Raw genomic sequence first — 21,328 nt, forward strand, 5'->3', positions numbered from 1 at the left:
AGTTTGCCAAAGTTAAGACATTTTTCTATTGTTGTTTTTCATGTTCAGAAAAAAAAATTCTTTGTTTATTTTTTTCTCCACAGAATAAAAGCACCCACATTCTGCAACCCATACATCTCAACAGCTTTCATTGTTTCGGAGATTTACAGTCCGCCAAACAGCAAAGCTAAAGCAAGAACCCTTGATCTTGTCACCCGCTCGCCTCCTCCAGTCTTATCTTTCCAAAAACCTGGACTGGAGAGGTCAGATCTCAAAACTGTTTATGGTAATCCACAGATGACGACAACCGCAAAAGTCTCAGATTGTTGTTTCGGGTCAAACACCAGCGCAGCCCTTGTTTTCACCCGCTGCGTTTATTACAATAATGTAAAATGACGGCTGAGAGAAGAAGATTAGTGTCACTAGCTGAGGGTCTGGTGTGTGTGCTAATGTGAATGCATGCGGAGGCATTAATAGAGCTCTGAAGTAAAAATAACGAATAACCCTGAGATGGAGCCATTAGCCCGAGGCTGTCATGTTGGCCAGAGAGTTCCATATGCTAATTTGGTTTTATCTATTTATTTTTCCTTGGTAAAATGTATTTTGAAAATATGTTAAATAAATACGTATTTTAATATTTAATATTATATGTATTTGAAATTTTAATATACATAAGTTCAACCTATCAAAACATGTATCTAAATGTTTTTCAGGTTCAAGTCAAAATATGTATTTGTATGAGATCTAAAGTAAGAATTCTTGTAATTTTTATTATTTAAAAAAGAAGTCTGCATCCTAACATATATATACAAATATATATATATATATATATATATATATATATATATATATATATATATATATATATATATATATATATATATATAAACAAAACAGTTCAGGCTGCTGGTGGTGGTGTAATGTTGTGGGGGATATTTTCTTGGCACACTTTAGACCCATTAGTAGCAGTTGAGCATGGTGTCAACGCCACAGCCTACCTGAGTATTGTTGCTGACAATGTTCATCCCTTTATGACCACAGTGTACCCATCTTCTGATGGTTACTTCCAGCAGGATAAGGCACCATGTCATAAAGCACCAATCATCTCCGACTGGTTTGAGTTTACTGTACACAAATGGCCTCCTCAGCCACCAGATCTCAATTCAATAGAGCATCTTTGGGATATAGAGCGAACAGGAAATTTGAATCAATGATATGCAGCCGACAAATCTGCAACAACTGTGTGACGCTATCATGTCAACATCGACCAAAATCCCTCAAGAATATTTTCAGTACCGTGTTAAATCTATGTAAAGTAAAGAAAAGTTGTGCATGCAATGGTCAAAAACAGTAATAATCCAAAATACTAGGTGAAAATACAGGCTACTGGTCAGGAAAGGAATCAAAAAACGGTAAACAAGCAAAAAGGTCAAAACACTGGAAGACTACAAGGGAAACAGCTTTGTAATATAATGAGAAAAACAAGACTCAGCAATGTGTACATGAAAGTGATGTGTGTGTGTATATAGTTAATGTAATCAGTGAGATGAGCTAGAGCTGTGTGTGAGGGTCCAGATTATTGTCAGCTGTGGCAGTTGATGAGTGAAATGAGTGAAACGTTGGGAGTTGTAGTTTGTTAGAAATACCAGAAGTATTTTCCAGAGGAGAAAACAGCTCACAACATTATTAAATTACATAAAACTCATATTCTTTTAATTTATATGAGCTTATAAAAGCTACAAGGTTAAGAATTTTAGTTTAAAAGTAAAAAAAATAACAGTAATAATAATGATACCATAACAGTTTATTTATCGTTTTTGCTCAATAATTGTAATTATTTTAATGTAGCAAAAAGTGACGTGGCGACGCAGTGGCGCAGTAGGTAGTGCTGTCGCCTTACAGCAATAAGGTCGCTGGGTCGTTGGTTCGAGCCTCTGCGTTTCTGTGTGGAGTTTGCATGTTCTCCCTGCCTTCGCGTGGGTTTCCTCGGGTGCTCCGGTTTCCCCCACAGTCCAAAGACATGCGGTACAGGTGAATTGGGTAGGCCAAATTGTCCGTAATGTATGAGTGTGTGTGTGTGAATGAGTGAGCGGATGGATGTTTCCCAGAGATGGGTTGCGGCTGGAAGGGCATCCGCTGTGTAAAAATGTGCTGGATAAGTTGGCGGTTTATTCCGTTGTGGCGAACCTAGATTAATAAAGGTACTAAATCGACAAGAAAATGAATGAAAAAGTGACATTAAATATGGCTTAATTATAAAATCACATTTTTTTTTTTGTATTACAAATAGGATTGAACATTGATCTATATAATAATGCTAATTTTTGACACTTTTAGTAGTTTGAAACAATATAATATCTGGTTTGCTAATACAAATGTCAATACAAAAAGAAAATATGCAGCCAACATAAAAAAAAAATATAATTCTCCTACAATATTTTACTTCAAACAAAATGACTAATAAAAGTCACTTTACAACTTGAGTATGTTGATAATTTTTGAGTTTCTCTAAAATTACTGCATTTTCACGCTAAAGACACACCTTTTATCATAGGAGTCTCCAGCACAGATATACAAAGGGTTAAGAGTTCATTCGATAAATGTAATGTCATACTTCCATTATTGGCCAGACTAGAAATAAAGCTGCGGTTTCTCATTCCTGAGGTATTTGTCTTCTTGACGCGCTCCTTCATTTATCATCTTAACGCATTACTACACCTTGAGATTACCACATCTTCCCTCGGGACAGCTTCTCCATTAGAAAGATCCCCATTTCTCGAGGGTGGGGGAAAGGTCTGACTTTGCCCCCCGTGAAACTTCCAGGAACTCGACTCAAACGGATGTGCAACCACAATCTGAGGGCCGTGGGCTGGCTTTTTCTGACCGTAACATCCATCAGTCGGGCTGGAGAAGGTCAGGCAGCTCCTCTGATGTATGTCATGAAGCTCCAACCCTTCGCTTCGCCTGCGGGGAACAACACCTGCTTTTAAATTCATGAAATCATCACTCCTGAGCCTTCAGTCGCTTTCTCTGGCTTCGCTTCTATTGTCAGGAAACACATTAAGGGGAACTTTAGCTGTCGTTTGTGGCAGGGAGTAACCCGAGCGCAAAAATAAAGGTTTCAAAAGAAATTTTAGATTTTTTAAGGGGGGATTCCTCTATAAACAACACTATAAACAATATCTGTTAATTAACAGTTTCTGTTTTTTGTAATACACAAGTGTTTTAGGTTTATTTGCGGTTGTAAATTGGATTATTGGATGTTGATCTCTATCAACCTCAGATGTTGAAAATTCAACTCTAGTGCCTTTTATTGACATTTTAGTATTTTGAAATAATATAAGTCTGTAAAATAAAAGAAAGTGTGTTTGAGGTTTTATTACAAGGTTTTTCACCATGATATTTAACATTAACCCAGACAATATAGCATTTTAAACAACTAAATTAAAAAAAGTCACTTTTTGCAAATGTTTTAAGGTTAAATGTTGTTTAAAGAAAGATCAAGGTTACATAATACTAGTGTAGTGATGGCTTCTTTCAAAACACTGCTTTATGAGTGTGGTTTTGAAGTGTGTGTCAAACTGGCAATATATCATAAGTGAAGTTTATTCATAAACTAATTTCAAGAGGATCACATGATTATGATTGAACACGGCTGGTTCTGCGTTAGCATGCATGATCCACCAATCAGGCCATTCCTAACCCATTATAAAGTGCCAGGGTTTTTCACTACAGTCATCTTCGATTTGAAAAATCCCCCCCTTCCACCCCTACCTCTTCACCTTTCCCTCCATAGGGTGGTATGGTGGCTCAGTAGTTAGCACTGTTGCCTCACAGCAAAAACATCACCGGTTCTAGTTTTTTAACAGGCCGGTGGTCGTTTCTGTGTGTAGTTTGCATCTTCTTCTTGTGCTCGCATGGGTTTTCCCCGGGTCCTCTGATTTCCTCCCACATTCCAAAAACATGCACAACAAGTGAATTGATCTATTAATCAATCTAAATTTTGCACTACAGTCAATCTCTCATCCTGCAGCATATCTCTTCATAGCCTTTAATTTTTAGTCTCAGTTCTTATCAAGGGGGAGTTGTCGAGATCTACCTGAGCTCAAAGCTCCCCTCTCGCCCTGCAAACGGGAGGAAGCCCAGGGACATTTTTGAGCTCAGGGCTCTCTCCCGGGACAGCATGCCAAACTTGCTTATAATCAATCATAAGCTAAGTGTGAACTCTTGAATTTCAATAAACAAAGTTTGTTTACGTCATAAGTGTTTAGAAAAATTTAAAAAATTGTATGGTTCTCTGCTTGGGTTCGGTCTGTGTAGTACCATGAAATCAATGGGTAAAGCAGTTCCTGGAGACTGAAAACACTCAACTGTTAAAATGGCAGTCCAGGGTCCTGACCTAAACCTGATTGAAAATCTCCTGGAAATTCTTGGCAACAACATTATGGCTCTGAAATAGAAATACTGTATGGAAGAGACTGAAAAACAAGACCAATATCAAAGCTGAACACTGTCAGAGACTGGTGAGGTCCTGTGAGAGACTAGTGATGTCCTGTGAGAGACTAGTTGTGTCCTTTTACAGACTAGTGATGTCCTGGTTTCGAAGTGTGTATCAAACTGGCAAGATCTCATAATTTCAGTAAACTCATTAACAAAACCAGGACATCACTTTGTTAACACCAAAAGTGTTTCTAAAAAATTCAAAATGGTGATTGTTCTCTGCTTGTGTTCGGTCTGTGTAATACCATAAAATCATGTGGTAAGCAGTTCCTGAAGACTGAAAACACTCAACTGTTAAAATAGCAAACCAGGGTCCTGACCTAAACCTGAATGAAAATCACTTGGACATTCTTGGCATCAACATTATTGCTCTGAAATAGAAATACTGTGTGGAAGAGACTGAAGAACAAGACCAATATCAGAGCAAAACACTCCCAGAGACTGGTGAGTTCCTGTTAGAAACTAGCAGTGTCCTGTGAGAGACTAGTGATGTCCTGTGAGAGACTAGGGATGTCCTGTGAGAGACTAGGGATGTCCTGTGAGAGCATAGGTCTCAAACTCAATTCCTTGAGGGCAGCAGCTCTGCACAGTTTTGCTCCAACCCTAATGATCTAGTAGTGTTTAGTAGTCTTAAGCACCTTGATTAGTTAGATCAGGTGTGTTTGATTAGGGTGGGAGCAAAACTGTACAGACCTTCAGCCCTTCAGGAATTGAGTTCAAGACCTATGTGTTAGAGACTAGTGATATCCTGGTTTTGAAATGTGTATCTAATTAACAAGATCTCATAATTTCAGTAAACTAAGCTTTGTTTACGTCATAGGTGTTTCTAAGCATTTTAAAAAGCGTATGGTTCTTTGCTGGGATCCATCTGTGTGGTACCATAAAATCAAAGCAGTTTCTGGAGACTGGAAATGCTGAATTATTTGAATGGCAGCCCAGGGTCCTGACCTAAACCTTATTTAAAATCTCTTGGAAATTTTTGCCAACAACATTATGGCTCTGAAACAGAAATACTGTGTAGAAGAGACTGAAGAAGAAAATTAATATCAGAGCAGAACACTGAGAGAAACTAGTGATGTCCTGTAAGTAATATTCCATAGTATCTTGATGGCCTGTTAAGCAGAACCTGTCTTGGAACAAACAATATATATGCCTTGAAAAGCCTATTATTAACAAAAAGAACGTATATTATGCAGACACATGCGGAAAAACATATTAATAATTTCATATAAAATAAATAGCACTAAATGAGGATCAGGTTTCAAGAATTAGGCTAAATCATTCTGATGCTATTTGTATATTATTAAGACATGTTCTTGTAATTTTTTTGCTACGTCACACCATAGAATAAAGGTGTATGTTCAGTAAAAATAAATAATAAATAAATAAATAAATAAATAAATAAATAAATAAATAAATATAAATAAAAAGAAGTGATGAAATTATATAGTCACCCCTTATATTTTCTCATACATCAAACTTCACTACATAAATATGAAAATATTCTTTCTTTTAAAAAAAGTTGTTTTACAACAAAATAATAATAAAAAACTTTTTGTTACCCACATGCAGTGTATCCGCATTTTTCAGTAAGAAATCAAACCTTCATCCGCAGAAGGAGTCAAGAGACTAAACTGAACTTTGCTGAGGAGCATGTTGAGGTCAGAGAGCTGGACCAAAGTTCGCTTTAGTTATGAAAACAATTTTTCGTTTATTTGGGTCTGATGGTAAACACCAGTGTGTGCTGAAGTCAGAAAAGGTGGAGGTCAAGGGTCATGGTTAGTTTGTGTTTTTAGTAGCAGGAGTTGAGTATCTTATAAAGCTTTATGACAGTGAATGCAAAGGTAATGCAAAAGGTAGATGCCGAAAAAGGGCAGCCCAGAGTCCTGACCTAAACCTGATTGAAAATCTATTGGAAATTCTCAACAACAACAATATGGCTCTGAAACAGAAATACCATGTAGAAGAGACTAAAGAATAAGAACAATATCACAGCAGAACTCTATGAGAGATTAGAAATGTCCTGTTAGGGATTGGTGATGTCCTATAATCAGGCGCTGTAAGGAAACAATCCACAGATGTTAAACAATCCTTTAAAAAGTCTAGAGGTTTATCTGAGGATGAACAGTGACTCACAATTGCTTCAGCATATGCAAATGTGAGCAAGACACGTGAAAAAACTGCAAATTGAATGCGTAACAACTGCTCACGGCGGGCAAAGTTTATCATACAGTATTTTACATTACTAAAAACGAGTTCGTTTCACGCTGTTCATGCGGATCCTCCCGTGTGTCAGGAGCACATGAAGATAAATTTGCTTCTCCAGAGAGCACATGGTCACTAGAGGCTTCATTAGCCCATTTAATGAAAGGAGGGAATACAGCGCTTCTTCTCATTTTCTTCCTTCCGGCGAGACCTTCTACAGTAACATCTGATTGGAGAATTGCTGTTGATTCCGGTCAAAAACCTAGCAGTGAACACTGATATCCTGACTGAGAAATGAAGCAAAGTCAATTATTTCAGAGATAAAGAACTTACTGTGTATGATTGTTTAGTGATCTAAACCCGCACACTCGTGCTACATGCTAAATATGCTAATAAACCGTCTGCCAAAAACCCATAAGCTTGTCTTCCAGGCGAAACAGTTGACAAATGCACAAAGGAATTTTCAGTCAGATTGTAATTATTTGTGCTTTTATTATGCAGCTGTCTTGCACTTAATAAGTTGTATAAGCAGCACTAATTTTCAGACTCGAACTGAAGGGAATTCAATCATGAACAAAGATAAACTAGGCACTGAGCGTGCTGTGTACTTTCATGCTAATTTGACTATTGTTTATTTGGATTAGCATTTGTACATGCTAAAAATGACAATTTTAGCCTGCTAGACAGACATCCTATGATTGTCACCAAGGCTAACCAGCTGACAAATATACAAAAAAGACTTTTAATAAACTTTTGCACAGCATAGATGAGAATGCTTTTGCTTGCTCAAAACAAACCAACTCTTTTCCATCAGAAAAACAAACAAACATACAATTCCAGGAAAACCCCCTAATGAGTGTACACTGTAAAAAAAAAAAAAAAAAATAAAAAAAATGAAAGAAAATATCCCTAAATTTTTTTACTCTATTTTTTTGTAATTTCAAATTTTTGAAATTTAGTAAAATGACAAACAACTTCTCTAAATTAACAGTTTGAAATCATTTTAGGTACTTTATCATTAAAGACAAATTACTGACATTTTTGTTTTTTATACAGGAAAATTACAGTATTATTTATACAGTATTTTTTCTGTTATTTTAAATCATATTCAATAGTCCGTAAAAATTACTAACAATATCTGTAAATTAACAGCTTGACTATTATTTTATGTACTATAAAATTAATGACAAATTACTGCATTTTCCTATTTTATACAAAGAAATTGGCGTATTATTTACGCAGTGTTTTTTTAGTTTTTTTAAAGTACATTTAAAATCATTCATTCATTTTCTTGTCGGCTTAGTCCCTTTATTAATCCGGGGTCGCCACAGCAGAATGAACCGCCAACTTATCCAGCAAGAATTTACGCAGCGGAAAAAACTGTAAAAAATGCAGGGTTTTACACAATTCTTTCATGTTTTCCCAGCCTTCAATCAAGTTAACTTAAGATTTTTAGGTGGATTGAACATAAAACTATTACGTCCTCTCAAAGAAATCTTAAGAATTGTGTTGTTTCAGCTCATTTTCGAAAAATAGTTTGAACAAGCAAGATGTCTTACACTTATTGATTCAAATGAGTCAATTGCATTCATTAGCATGCTTTCTCAAAAGGTGCTACAATCCTAGAAAGCGATGCAGCTCACTAGGTTGATAATGTCTTGCTAGTCGAGCTGTTCATAATCAATAATAGTCACAATCACCACAGAGTAGATGCTCTACAGACTCGAGTGTGTGAGCGTTTTATTCAGTAACCTCCATTTTGTGACTCATTTCACCCACAATGCAGTCAAGTGCCTTCTTCTGGTGATTAGCACTATTATTAAGACGCTGGATAAGCACCGTACATTATGCGGAGGCATTTATAAATACACATATCCTTTCCCTCCGCCTCTTTGTTTACGTGCCTGCGTTCCAACGTGCAAGAGACAAATCTGGCTCCAACCCACATTGTAGGCTAACAGGAAGCATTATTTGTGCCGCAAGTCTCCGAACCAAAGAAATGATGTGTTAAAGGTGACGTGCCATTTTCTGACTAGCATCGGCAAATGCAATTGCAGATGTAATGATTGCTTGGGCACCTGCTGGGTTGGACATTTTCAGCGTTCGGTGAAGTTTGTTCTTTGATTTCTTTTTAAGACCTTTTCTTGTCTAGTAGGTCGTACAATACATCAGCGTGAGAAGAAAAAGCATATCATTGATTGAATGATTTGTATAGTTGGTGTTTTGGTTTATATCAAAAGCTTTGCTAAACGTATGAATATACACTCAGCGGCCACTTTATTAGGTACACCTTACTGGTACTGGGTCGGACCCCTTTTGCCTTCAGAACTGCCTTAATCCTTCATGGCATTGATTCAACAAGGTACTGAAATAATTCCTCAGAGATTTTGCTCCATATTGACATGATAACATCATGCATTTGTTGCAGATTTGTCGGCTGCACATCCATGATGCCAATCTTCCGTTCCACCACATTCCAAAGCTGCTCTATTGGATTGAGATCTGGTGACTGTGGAGGCCATTTGAGCACAGCAGGCTGTTCAAGATGTTCAAGAAACCAGTCTGAGATGATTCACGCTTTATGACATGGTGGATTGTTCTGCTGGAAGTAGTTATCAGAAGAAGGTTACACTTTGGTCATAAAGGGATGGACATGGTCAGTAACAATACTCAGGTAGGCTGTGGCGTTGACGCGATGCTCAATTGGTACTAAAGGACCCAAAGTGTGCCAAAAAATATCCCCCACACCATTACACCACCACCGCTTGAACCGTTGATACAAGGCAGAATGGATCCATGTTTTTATGTTGTTGAGGCCAAATTCTGACCGTGTCATCTGAATGTGGCAGCGGAAATGGAGACTCATCAGACCAGGCAGCGTTGATTCAATCTTCTATTGTCCAGTTTTGGTGAGTCTGTGTGAATTGTAGCATCAGTTTCCTGTTCTTAGCTGACAGGAATGGCACCTGGTGTGGTGCCATTCCTGAATGAATGAATGAATGAATGAATTCAATAAACAAATCAACAAACAATATATAATTTTTGCAATATATATTTTTGTAGCAAATATCTAATAGTGGAGTTAACTATCATATAACAAAACGTAAAACTGCACTACTGACAGACTGTTTTACTTAAACATAGAGCCAGAGTTTGCTTAGTAAACCAATGTTTATTACAAAAAACATACTGAACCAATTACTCCAGAATCAATTGTTGTGAATTATTACACCAATGCTTAAATTATTTATTTATTTATTTTAATAAATGAGGCACTGAAATTAATTTGAATGTGAAACAATGCTCCATATTTACACTCATACCACCTCGTAATGCCTGAAGAGAAATACAGCATGTTACTTTTCTTCTCTGCAGGCCTTGTGAAACTGAGTTTGTGTCCTCAAAACATAATTAATTTGACTAGATCATCTTCTTTGCCAGCGCTAGCTTGGATTCTTCAAACTTTAGCTTTTTCCATTGACACCAATGATAATAACTTGTTTTTTCATGCGTTTTGACCTAAAACTTATTTCAGTTGCCTACTTATTTCATTCCAAAAACTCCTTTTCACTTTCCTCATGCTCGTCTCCCAATCGCAATCATCTGTAAACCATGGGCTTTCCGAAATATACGGTCATGTAACAAAACACTCTGCACTGTTTGCTAGATTAATACAACACGGTTCACCCACTGACACATTTTGCCCCACTTCCCGAGCATATAAATAGGCCCACACAAAAATATCTGCATGCTTTACATTTTTCCTTCAACTGATTGGAGGTGAAAATCTGCTGAATGGCTCTAAACGCGCTAATGGATATAAATGCATTTAATAAACGAATGGTGCATGAGATGCAGGAAGCATTTTCAATGGCTGCAGTAGGAAATTTGCATAACCATCTACTACGCAATGCAGAAACCAATCCAAGGGCCAGTTGTTTGAATAATCAGAGTGGATTTCAATCATAATGAAGCAAATTTTCAAAATTGGTAGTTCAAAAGAAAAAAGGGTTACACTTTGGGCTCTATTTTGACGGTCCATGCGCAAAACGCAGGGCGCAAACGCTTTCAGGGCGTGTCAGAACGCATTTTTGCTAATTTAAGGACGGGAAAATCTGCTTTGCGCCGTGGCGCATGGACTAAAAGGGTTGAGTTTATTTTCTTAATGAGTTATAGGTGTGTTTTGAGAATAAACCAATTAGAGTCTCATCTCCCATTCCCTTTAAGAGCCAGCTGCGTCGCGACATAAGCGCATTCGCTATTTACAGGACGTAAAGTAAGTCTAAGTGGAAAAAATTAGCATTTCCCTAGCAAACAGTTACTGTAACAGTTAACAGTTTTATTTTTTTTTTACAGAAAACAGTTTAACAGAGCATCTCTACTGCGTGAGAATGAGAGATAATGGATCTACTTTCACTTTTGCTCTTGGATAGGGAAACCTTTACGCACAGACATCAATTAGTCTACAAATAAATAATTGCGTTTGTTAAGTGCAAATATTCGTTTCAAAACAAAAAGGTTTGTTCTGGTCTAATAAAAAATCGATTTTAGTTTCTCAAAATAGCAACGCGCCAGCAGTGCGCCTCGTAACGCCTTCCTTTTTAGACCAGAATGCCTATGGACACACATATGCACTAATGCATTTGCTATTTAAACGACGTAGCGCAACGCCTCAAAACGACTCTTGCGCCAAGCTGAAACTAGCAAAAGACTATTACGCTGCGCCTTGCGACACATTGTGCCGGGTGTATGATAGGGCCCTTTATTTCGATGGTAGGTTTGTTGAATTTAAGTTACATTGCATCTACACGCCAACCAATTCTCAGTAGATTATAAGTAGACTGTTGGGGTTAGGGTTAGAGTAAGTTGACATGTACTTGCAAAGTTTCTTATAGTCAAATGTCTGTTTAGCAGCAGTATCAACAGATAATACTCCAATGGACCATCAAAATAAAGTGTTACCAAAAAAAGATTACAAATATTCTGAATTTGGTTTAGATGACAACATTCTTGGTTTTGATATGGATTAAATTCTCATTTTGTGTTGTTCAACACATTTTAAGGACTTGAGGATACTGAGATCCAAGAAAAAGAAAAATTTTTATTCTGAGCACAAGAAATGTAAATTACATAAATTAACATCATACTATAATACATTTTCTACAGATGTATATGTTTATTTTGTTAAATGTTGGACATGTAGACTTAATTTTAATAAAAATAAAATTGATTAAGGGGATGTTTGTATTGTTTAATTGTCCCTTTAGGTAAAAACATGTTTGTGACCCCACACTGCCCATATTAACTGTTGTTTTTTATATAACTGCACTGTAAAATAGATGTTGCTGCTCTTTTTTTTTATTTGAATCATTTTTAATTGCAGTGCATTGAATTAAATTGTGTGTGTATCTTTCATTGGTGAAATTATCAATGGTTTCTGCTCCTCTGATGTTAGCTGCAGATGTCAATGTATGGCAAAAGAAAGTAGTTGCTCTTACAAAAGAATTTTCAGACTCTTTTTTTTTTTCTTTTTAATATACACAATAATGTTGTTGAAGTGTTGTATTATCACAAAATCACAACCATAGCTGTACTTTGTCACTGGTGGGACACTAATCATGAAGAAAAACGTACTATATATATATATATATATATATATATATATATATATATATATATGCATGTATAATATATATATATATATATATATATATATATATATATATATATATATAGAGAGAGAGAGAGAGAGAGAGAGAGAGAGAGAGAAAGAGAGAGAGGAATAACTCAGCATAATTTCAGTTTACAACTGATCAAATCATCATAAAACTGGTAAGTGATATTCTAAGTCGATGTCTCTCTGTTGTATGTTGTAGTGCTGTGTTTAAACCATAAAATTGTAGTGTATTGCGTGTGAAATAGGACTCACATATCAGGAATGTGTGTTGTGTGAAAGAGAGAAGAAATGCCCGCATGTGTTTAGAATTTTTACTTATCACAAACACAACAGAAATCTGGTAGTGATTGCGTTGCTTTTTTGGAGGTTAATTATTATGATATTCTGATTGCAACAGAGGAATTCTGTAGACTGATGGCATTTCATGCTGTTCAGCCTCATAATCTTAAAGTGTGAGCAAAATCAGCTGTTTCGTCATCACTATAGACATTACGCTAAAGAATCATTTAAACACTAGCTCTAAAGTGAGGTGTGTGACGTAGTAACAATTGCTGCTGCTCTGAAGGTCAGATGCAGATGTAAATGGAAGGCGAAAGAATGTAGTTCCTCATACCAAAGAAATATGAGACTCTCCGTGTTTAAAATTTTCTGATTTATACACTTAATTATACCGTCAAACTGTTGTATAAACATAATATCACACGAATAGCAGTGACATATGGCTGTGAATCGTCACCCGAGCCAACACAGGCCTCCATCAGTGATGATATAGAGTCATGTTAAACTGCTACTCATGTGATATTGCTCACATATATATATATATATATATATATATATATATATATATATATATATATATATATATATATATATATATATATATATATATATATATATATATATATATACATACATACACACACACACACAATCAATCAAGCCCTAAATTATTAATACCCCTGGCAAGTTTTCAAATGTAATTAAAGCTAACAAATCTATTTTTTTCTCCACACTGATGCATCTTGTACATCTTCTTATTATCTTTAGGGAGAAGCTTAGGTCATTTCTGGTCAAAAAACAAACTTGCTGGTTGAATTGAAGTAACTTTAAGTTAGAATTTGCCAGGGGTATTAATTATTTCAGACTTGACTGTATATGTGGCCACAAAAGGTATAAAAACAATAAAACAATTGGTAACACTTTACCATAAGTTTCATTAGTTAATGCATTTACTATCATGAACTAATCATGAACAACACATGTACAGCATTTATTAATCATAATTGAACATTTACTAATGCATTATTAACTTTCAAGTCTATGCTTGTTAACATTAGTTAATGCACCATGAGTTAACATGAACTAACAATGAACTACTGCATTTTCATTAACTAATGTTAACTAACATGAACAAAAACAGTTGTAGATGTATTATTCATTGTTGTTCATGTTAGTTAATGCATTAATTAACATTTACTAATGAACCTTATTGTAAAGTGTGACCAAACAATTTTACTTCAACGCTGGACCCACAACAAACAGAAACAAACAAAACACATTTAGCCAAAACGCACTGCAACATACATTTCACGTCAAATTACTTTTGAACAACTGGTGATGTGGCGATGTGTGTATCCGAAGACTGTTTCAGCCAGTGGAGTGTTTGTCTCTGAAAAGCTCATAGTAGAAGCCCAAATCACCTCCTTCCAAGCCCAACCCGATGACACTTGCTCAAATGGGACGAGACAGGTGCGGTGAATTGCTTCCCTCTCTCCGCGTTTTCACCCTGCCTGGCAATTCTCCATCTCATTGGACGTGTATGAGACACACAGCCGACAGCAATATCGCCTAGTGGTTTAGAGGGCCCGTTTGGCCATCATAAGAAAATAAAACTCTTTATTTTGTTTATTCGTTTGATATGGCCGTCTGTGTTCATGTCGGCCCAGATTTTCCACTCCGCCGTGGTGGATCAAAGCAGAATCGCTGGCACGCTGCATCATGTTAAGACTGATGCTTCTGAAAAGACACTTGTGATGATGGGAAAGTATCGATGTTTGGGTTTTATAAGGGCCAAGCAAGGACCACATGAAAAAGAAATATTTCATATCTAAGGATCCTTAAAAGAAGATGGATTTGCTTTAATTAATGTTATGCCGCATATAAAAATGGCTTTGGACAGCAGCAGATTAGGGCTCTTTGGCTTGTAACGATAGTGATTGGTGGGAAAGCGGTTGCACTGTTATTTGAAATTTTACATTTTATGAAGGATGTCAACTGTTGAGAGTTTGTACCTAGATGGTTGAGCTGCAGGAAATCAATAAAGAGGCGAGCTTAGGCTTTGAATGGATTTTTGGACAGCTACAGATTTGAAAAACTGAAAAGGCGGGAAAAAGGTTCTGATAACTGGCCTGGTCTCTTTGGTTATATGCTGGTTTGAGTTTAGACAGTACTAGGTTAGTTTTTTGATTATTTATTTTCTGTTGTAAAAAAAAGCAGAAAATGTATTTTTGCACCATTTCAACAGCTGAAAACACCCAAATTAATTAGTTTTTTTGTTCTAATTTATTGATTTTTTTTCAAAAAGGGCCCCAACAATAGACAAACTTAATCATTTTAATAAAGGCTGTACACATTTAAGGTACACAATTGTTGTCAAAACAACTAAGAAGTGAAATAATTTTTTAACACTTACTGTGTAGGTTTGAAAAAAAAACGGCGGGAAAAAAGACCCTGATAAACTGGCCTGGTGCAATTTTTTATGAGTAGGTTTTAGTTTAGAAAGTGTTCTGGTTAAGGTTTTCGTTGTGTAAAACAAATCTAACAATTGTCACTTTTAAACTTTGAAAGTATTTTTCGACAGTCATATCAAATCTTTTAAACTTTAAAAGGGTTTTTGACAGTCATAGATTTGAAAAACAAAATGTCGGTGGGAAAAAAGGTCATGGTTTATATGTAGTTTTTAGTATGGACAGTGCATGGTTTAGTTTTTGTTGTGTAAAACCAATGCTTTTAAACTTTGAAAGTATTTTTTTTTAGATGGTCATAGATTTTAAAAAAATTAAATGGAAGGAAAGAAGACTGGAAAAATGGCCTGGTCTTATTTTTTGTTGGTTTTAGTTTAAACATTGCGTGGTTAAAGTCTTTTTGTTTAGTTGTACATAGCTGAAAATCGGTGCTTTTTAATTTTGGAGGTATTTTTGACCAGTTATAGATTTGAAAAACAAAATGGCAGGAAACCACACCCTGTTAAACTGGCCTGGTGTCATTGTTTATAGATCCTTTCAATGTAGTAATGTCATTGGCCCATACTTCCTGCTTGTTGTCAAACAGTTTCATTACTGTAACAAGAGGCAGTTCAATCATAACTTAACATTAATACAGCCGTCATAAGATAATTTATCAATATGGGGGTCGTTTTGGATTTTTGGAAGCTATGAAAAGTAAAACTATAAAACAGGAAATGCATTAGGATCATAGTTATTTACATCCCTCAAAATTGTTTATATATAGGTTTTAGTGTAGTACCTGGTTAAATCTTTTTGTATGTTTTGTAAAACATAGCTGAAAATGTGTGTTGTTAAATTTTGAAAGTACTTTTGGACAGTCATAACTATGAAACAGAATGGTGGAGAAAAAAAGCCTGATAAACTAGTTTGGTCTCATTGTTTTTTTTTAATGTAGGTTTTAGTGTAGACAGTGCCTTTGTTAAAAATTCTGCTTGGTAAAATATAGCTAAAAATTGGTGGTTTAAAATTTGAATGTATTTTTTTGACAGTCATGGATTTGAAAAACAAAATGGCTGAAAAAATGCCCTGGTCTCATTGTTCATATGTAAGTTTTAGCTTAGACAGTGCCTGCTTAAGGTTTTTGTTTTGTAAAAAATAGCTGAAAATTGATTATTTTAAACTTTGAAAGTATTTTTGACAGTCATAGATTTGAAAAACAAAAAGGCGGGAAAAACGTCTCAGACCTGGTTTCATTGTTTATATGTTGGTTTTTGTTTAGCCTGCTTATAGCTTTTTGTTATGTAAGACAAAGCTAACAATGGATGATTTTAAACTTTGAAAGTATTTTTATTACAGTCATAGATTAAAAAAACTAAATGGCAGGAAAAAAAACGTGACCTTGAACTTGTCTTATTGTTCATATATAGGTTCAGGCACATGCACAGGTAGGGATCAACCTAAAAAATGCCCCTCAAAAATGACTGAAAGTGCCCCTGGCTCTTCCACCACCTCCCCCGGGTCATCACTATGAGCACATGCCCCTCGAAAGGTCCCTGTATAGGTTTTAGAGTAAATTATGAGATTAACTAATATTGAGTGAACTATTCCTTTCCCACAAATGCGCAAGTACACACTGAATCTCAAAGGGATCTTTATTGTAAACAGACACAATGTTAAAGGGTTCAGGTCTGATCGGGTCCATTTGGAAAAACCCATTTAAATGAATACGGAACTCAAACTATCTGAGGCACATGTCAAAGTTATGAACTCTAACCTGCTCAGGTCTTAGGTCAGGCCTTGAGTTTTCCAATCAAAGTGGACCAGTGAAGACCTCTAGTTTGATATAGCTTTGCGTAGGCTGTGGATTCAGTAGACTTTTCTGTTGTCTCCTTTCGGAAATTGCATAAACTTACATAAAATCATCCCTTATCCATAGACTCTTCCCCGAAAAGTCCCTGTATAGGTTTTAGCTTAGGCAGTGCCTGCTTAAGGTTTTTGTTTTGTAAAACATTGGTGAATATGGATGCTTTAAAACTTTGAAAGTACTTTTTGACTGTCAAAGATTAAAAAAAAAAAAAAAAATGGCAGAGAAAAAGACCTTGATAAACTGGTCTTGTCTTATTGTGTATAAGCGGGTTTATTTTAGACAAAGCCAGGTCAGCACTTTCTGTCATGTGATGCTATCAAACAAGTTTTTATTAGAAAAACAGCTACAGTTTGAATGGTAACATGTATAGACAAACTACCGGTAAACAATCAGGATGCGCACACAGCGAGGTTGCAGAAAAAAAAATCGTAGTGCTAGCATTTACAGCGAGGAAATGACATCCGATGCGAGACCGGGTTTGTTGTTGTCTTAGCGATAAGTTATATTGATTACATATTATTTACATAATACCAATAATAATAATTAAGTATAACTAATAATATTCAGCATATTATAATATGTCACCCAATGATAAGCACAGTCATTCTGCAAAATTGACGTTAAAGTGAGCGGCGTTCGTCTGTCAAGTCCATTTGCGAAAGCACCCTCCTAACGGATATTGGATTTGACAAAACGGTTAAGCATCCAGCCAGAAATACACAACAGTCTTAATAAAACTCCAAGTGATTTTACAAGAGAGAAGTTAAAGGCCTACATGTCTTTGAATACAAACAATGGTGTTCTGTGTGGTCATGTTCAAGAAATATTGCTCTATGATTACCAGATTCAAAATTATGTAGTGCTAAAAACCAAGGTTCTGCCTCGGTTCTAACATGGAAGACGGAACTGCATTGGGTACTCATCAACAAGCAAAATAACTGCATTCTGAGAGCAACTGCGCCTGGATGGCAGGGTAGGTGAACGTACATGTTTACATTTCATTCTAAGCATTCAGTGTCTGCAGTTTAATTCACCATATTTGACTGTTTGTGTTGAAATCGTTGCTGCAATCAAAAGCCAGTAATATGAATCAGTATAGCGTGAACTTACCTGATATAACGACGTCTGCTGTTGGCATTAAAGCAGTGTGGTGTACGATAAAAGTTGAGCTTTCTATTTTCGGACTTTCGATTTTGACATCCTACCTCACAACAAGGCATGTTTGCTATTGCAACTAGTCTTTTTTTAGTAGTCGGTATGCGCAGTTGAACCCGTGTGACGTCATATGTGACGTTGGTTGTAATGCCCCTATTGGCTTTTATGAAGGATATCAAGTGTAAAGTTGCTTGGTTGAGCTCCAGAAAACTGATTTGTGGATATTCTGACAGTCACAGATTTGAAAAAGAAAAAGTCGAGAATGAAGGCTGTGATATACACAAGCCTCCTCTCACCGTTTACAGTATATAAAGGTATGAATTTGTAACAAATAACAACAAACTGTGTAATTTATACACAATATACCTGTTAAATGATGACTAATAGACGAAAAAGTAGTCCAAATGACAATGTGCAGCAAGTTTTCATTCTTAACTGCCGCTTTCTAACCACTGCTGTTTCAGTGTTATGTTTACTTGGTTATTTGAGAGGTAAACGAACAGCACAAATTTAAATATTCATCTAAACATCACTCTCAGTAGTGTGAAGCGCTGCTTGGGCATTTCCAACTTCATTTTAGCACTAAATGAAGAATGAAACAGATTTCCCTGTGAGTACATCAGTCCTTAAAGAACCCTGCAGTCTATGCGGAGGGTGACCACTTTGGCTGTATTTCCCAGCTGCTTGCATGAATCTTTCAATCTGTCAGTATGCATTTGCTGAGTGACACACCACTGTGTGTGTGTGTGTGTTTCTCCTTTGATTTAAAGAAGAAGTTATGCTTACAGATGCCTATGGTGGAGGCAAAGTCCACTCTCATTATATGTGTGTGTGTGTGCGCGTGCATTTTCCAATGTAAATTAATGTATTCGGTTCCATTTGATGCTGTCGTGGTTTCTGGGTCATAGGCATATGGTATGTGATATATATAGAACAAAATTGCACAAATCAGCTCTGTAGATTTCCATTAGACAGGTCTTCTTTATACTGGTCTTTTTGAAATATGGATTGGTTGCCATGGTGAAAGATTGCTCTTGCAAATAATGACATAAATTATCGAGCGATTGGGAACACAATGATGAAAAGTGGAAATGAATGTGTACATGTTATTCATATAAGCATTTGAGTTAGTATCTGAGATTGGTAGATGCTAGGGTGTGTTTACACTTGTAGTTCAGTTCACTGTTTTTTTTTTTTTTTTTTTAAAGTCACATCTAAATGTAGTCTACGTTTACACAACAACAATATAGTCAACAATTGCTTGTCACTGGAGTCTTGTTGTGTTGTCTGTTAGGACACGGTGCATATGGTATGCAGAATGGCGATCACTTACTACACAAAGTGCCTTGTTTACCAAAGAAGACAACAATGAACAAGATACTGTAACTAGCTGGCTTGGTGTTACTGTATAACATTATACAGTGTATTTATCTTACAATGTCAAGTACATGACTAATGCTGTGTTCACACCAGACGCGGAACACGCAGATAAATTGCGCTAATCGCGCATGAACATTTGAGCTTACTCGCTTCATACGCACGTCAAACCCCGCTTCATTTGCGTGTCAAATTCACATCAGAACAGACGCGGATTCGCGTGATGGGCAGAGCTTCTGTCTGCCCGAAAACTCTAGCTTCATAGCTAAATGGCTAACATTGATTTTATGAAGAAAATAACAGTGTTTGTGTGCTTTATGAAGACTGAAAAACAGCGTCGATACGTTTAGGGTCGTGTCTGAGTCCACTACATTCTTTCAGAGGTGCATCCAGCTCTGTGAGCTCATAAACTCCTCCAGAAACTTAACCTGGATGACGGAGGCTTTCAGCGGTGCTTCTGACTGAGCCAAGCCGAGTTTGATGAACTGTTGTCGGTGAAGACTGGAGGATTTCCCTCGGAACACCGACAACCGGTTCTACGTCACAATTACGCCCCCATAAGAGCAAGCTTCTGATTGGTTAACGAGGCGCGAATGTACGCTGAAGTTCAGATTTTCGAAATCGAGAAATTTGCGTGAAACGCTCGTTAAGCGCGTCAAACGCGCAAAACGCTCAACTCGCCCCACGCCATTCGCGCAATTTGCGTCATTCACGCCGCAGGATGTCTATTCGCGCGTTTGCATTGACTTAACATTTAAATCACTCGTGCTTGACGCGTTTCCGCGTCTGGTGTGAACGCAGCATTACGCCATGCCTTATGCCAGGGGTTCTCAACTGGTTTGGCCATGGGACCCACATTTTTACATGGTCATCAGGCCGTGACCCAAATTTTTAGAAACTACTGTATAATACAATTTTAGGAATTATACTTTGTATTCATTTGTTAACATAAACAAGTAGTGACAGATACATCATAAGAAATTCATCAAGACTTACAAATAAATACTATTTTATTGCTGTCATTTAACAAAATGGATCAAATTATAGAAACATTACAAAGTAAAATCGACAAATACTGTTAATATTAAACTGTTAATAAAATATGTTTTCTGGTTTCTAAATGTTGTTTTAATTTAGAATGTTTCATGCTCATGAGGGCACCTAACTATATATGACACCGAGGCTTTAAGTCTTTTTTGTCGTCAATATATATATCCATACTTTACATATTCAGGGTCGTACTTGCGCTTGACGTATTTGTTGCAATAATTAAATGAAATTTCTCATGTCAAACCTTAGGGTTGTTGCGCACGCATTTTAAAATAAATGTCCGGTATAAGCAAAATAAGTAAAAAAATTCACTTTTGTTTTTTTTTTTTTAACACACACTCCGCGACCCACAGAAAATGTTCCCCAACCAGTTGAGAAACACTGCCTTATGCCGTATACATTAGTCATACACATAAAGTGAATTCGTCCATCAGCGGAAGTCAGGGACTTGAGTTTACAATTAAAAGATTTGATGTATTTCTTTTATAAAAACAAAATCTACTTTATAATACAGTAAGTTTTATGATAAATGTATAAGCTTTAGGAAGCTTCACAATAAAAGTCACTATCCAACACCATTATACAGCACGGAAATCCAAAATAAAAATTAAGAACTACTCTGACTGTGTTCGTCTGACAGGAAAACAAGTCATATACACCGATGGTTGATGGAGAGTAAATTATGAGGCGACATAAATATTTACATTAGATGTCGCCTACCCTGTTGTTGTCTATTGGAAGGAATGCATCAACAGAGCCGCTATTTTAGTACAGGGCTACGCTTCTTTGGAA

The sequence above is a fragment of the Danio rerio genome, chromosome 22, assembly GCF_049306965.1.
Source record: "Danio rerio strain Tuebingen ecotype United States chromosome 22, GRCz12tu, whole genome shotgun sequence".
In the NCBI taxonomy this organism is placed as follows: domain Eukaryota; kingdom Metazoa; phylum Chordata; class Actinopteri; order Cypriniformes; family Danionidae; genus Danio; species Danio rerio.